General features: G+C 42.4%; 1 protein-coding gene across 1 annotated transcript in view; it reads right to left on the bottom strand.

Moving 5' to 3' along the window:
* Positions 1–2,686, bottom strand: part of GMPR (guanosine monophosphate reductase) — a 45,305-nt gene that overhangs the window by 24,742 nt on the left and 17,877 nt on the right. The gene's annotated exons all lie outside the window — the stretch shown is intronic.

Here is a 2,686-nt window from a genome sequence, read left to right as displayed (position 1 = left end):
CCAGATTTACTGGCCTGACAGAGAGATTGGAGAAACCCCGAGAGTATGGCCCCTGGACACCCTTTTAGCTCAGTGGTGAAGTCACTCCCAAGGTTCACTGTTCAGCCAGGGACTAGACAGCCCCATAAAACAAAACGGGACTAATGAGGCACAGCAGTCCAGGGACAAGGACTAGAAGGCAGAAGGGGACAGGGAAGCTGGTGATAGGGAACCCAAGGTTGAGTAAGGACAGTGTTGACATGTAGTGGGGTTAATCATTGTCATAGAGCAATATATGTACTAACTGTTTAATGAGAAACTATTTTGTTCTGTAAACCTTCATCTAAAGTGAGAATAGCAGCACAACTGGAAGAACGTAATCGATGTCACTGAATTGTACAAGTAGAAATTTTTGAAATGGTGTATCTTTGGCTATGTATATTTTCACCAAAAAAAAAACAAAAAGGTCCTCCAAGGCCGAGAAGGGAGCGTGTTGACATGTCATGGGGTTGTTAACCAATGTCATAAAACAATATGTGTACTGACTGTTCAATGAGAAAATATCTGTTCTGTAAACCCTCACCTGAAGTACAATCAAAAAAAAAAAGTAAAAAGACCTAAGACAGATATCTCTGTCCACATAAAAATAACAACTCTATATATATTTGAACACAATCACACAAAATCAACGAAATTTGGTTAATTTTAAAAATAAAATTAATTAAATTTAAAAGTAAAACAATCAACTATTTAATTTAAATAATCTAATTAAAATTAAAATGGAGAAAAATACTTGCAATTATGACAAAGGGTTATGAATCTTAACATAACAAAGAGTTCCTGCAAATCTTTAGGAAAAATGCTAGCACCTCATAAAATAACTGTCAAAGAACAGGAACAAGCTAACATAAGAAATAAAAGCCCCCAAAAAACCAAACTCGTTGCTGTTGAGTTGATTGTAACTCATAGCAACCCTATAGAACAGAGTAGAACTGTACCACTGGGTTTCCAAGGAGCACCTGGTGGATTTGAACTGCTGACCTTTTGGTTAGCAGTCATAAGTTTTAACCACTGCGCCCTTAGGACTCTATAAGAAATAAAAGTGGCCGTGAAATAAGTCGGTCACAAAAGGACAAACATTATATGAGACCACTATTATAAGAACTCAAGAAAAGGTTTAAACACAGATAAAAGCATTCTTTGATGGTTATGACTGTGAGGAGGGAGAGGGAGGGGAAATCACTAACTACAGAGTAGACAAGGTTCAACTTCAGTGAAGGGAAGGACAACACACAATACAGGGGAAGTCAGCACAACTGGACCAAAGCAAAAGCGAAGAAGTTTCCTAGACACATCCAAACACTTTGAGGGACAGAGTAGCAGGGGCTGGAGCCTGGGGACCATAGTTTGGGGGACATCTAGGTCAACTGGCATAACACAGTTTATAAAGAAAATTTTCTACGTCCCACTTTGGTGAGCAGTGTCCGGGGTCTTAGCTTGCGAGCGATCATCTAAGATACGTCTAATGGTCCTGTCCCACTTGGAGAATGAAGAAACCAAAGACATAAGCAAAACACTAGCCCGAAGGATTAAAGGACCAAATGAACCAGACACTGAGACCGGGAGAACTAGATGGTGCCCGGCTACCACCAATGACGCCCCGACAGGGAACACAACATAGAGTCCCGGGCAGAGCAGCAGAAAAATGTAGAACAGAACTCAAATTCACATAAAAAGACCAGACTTAATGGTCTGACAGAGACTGGGGGAGCCCCCGAAACTACAGCCCCTGCATTCTCTGTTAGCCCAGAACTGAAACCATTCCCAAAGCCCACTCTTCGGACAGATTAGACAGGATTATAAAACAAGAAATGATACATGTGAGGATCGTGCTTCTTGGTTCAGTCAGACATACGAGACCAATTGGGCGGCTCCTGTCCAGAGGCAGGCTGAGAGGGCAGGAAGGGACAGGAACTGGTCGAATGGACACAGGGAACCCAGGGTGGAAGGCGGGAGTGTGCTGTTACATTGTGGGGATGACAACCAATGTCACAAAACAATTCGTGTATAAATTTTTGAATGAGAAAGTAACTTGAGCTGTGAACTTTCACCTAAAGCACAAAAAAGAAAGAAAAGTGGTCACTAAAAACGGGGAAACTGTTCAACCTCACTAACAATCAAATTCAAATTAAGATATCAGTAAGGTACTTCTTTTCACTTAACAAAGTATCAAGGATTATAAACACTAAATGCTAAACAGAAAACATCAGGCAGGCTCTCTCTCTGTCTATCTCTGTGTCTCTGTCTCTCTACCTCTCTGTCTCTCCATGTCTCTGTCTCTCTACCTCTCCATCTCTCTCTGTCTCTCTGTCTCCATCTCCGTCTCTCTACCTCTCCGTCTCTATTTCTGTGTCTCTGTCTCTCTACCTCTCCATCTCTTTCTGTCTCTCTCTCTGTCTCTCTACCTCTCTGTCTCTCTGTGTCTCTGTCTCTCTACCTCTCCATATCTCTCTGTCTCTCTGTCTCTCTACCTCTCCATCTCTCGGTCTCTCTGTCTCCATGTCTCTGTCTCTCTACCTCTCCGTCTCTCTCTCTGTGTCTCTGTCTCTCTACCTCTCCATCTCTCTCGGTCTCTCTGTCTCCATGTCTCTGTCTCTCTACCTCTCCGTCTCTCTCTGTCTCTGTGTCTCTGTCTCTCTACCTCTCC

This window comes from Trichechus manatus, unplaced genomic scaffold, assembly GCF_000243295.1.
Source record: "Trichechus manatus latirostris isolate Lorelei unplaced genomic scaffold, TriManLat1.0 scaffold00103, whole genome shotgun sequence".
Lineage (NCBI taxonomy): Eukaryota > Metazoa > Chordata > Mammalia > Sirenia > Trichechidae > Trichechus > Trichechus manatus.
The sequence above is the reverse complement of the archived record's forward strand: the minus strand, read 5'-3'. Positions and strand labels throughout refer to the sequence as shown.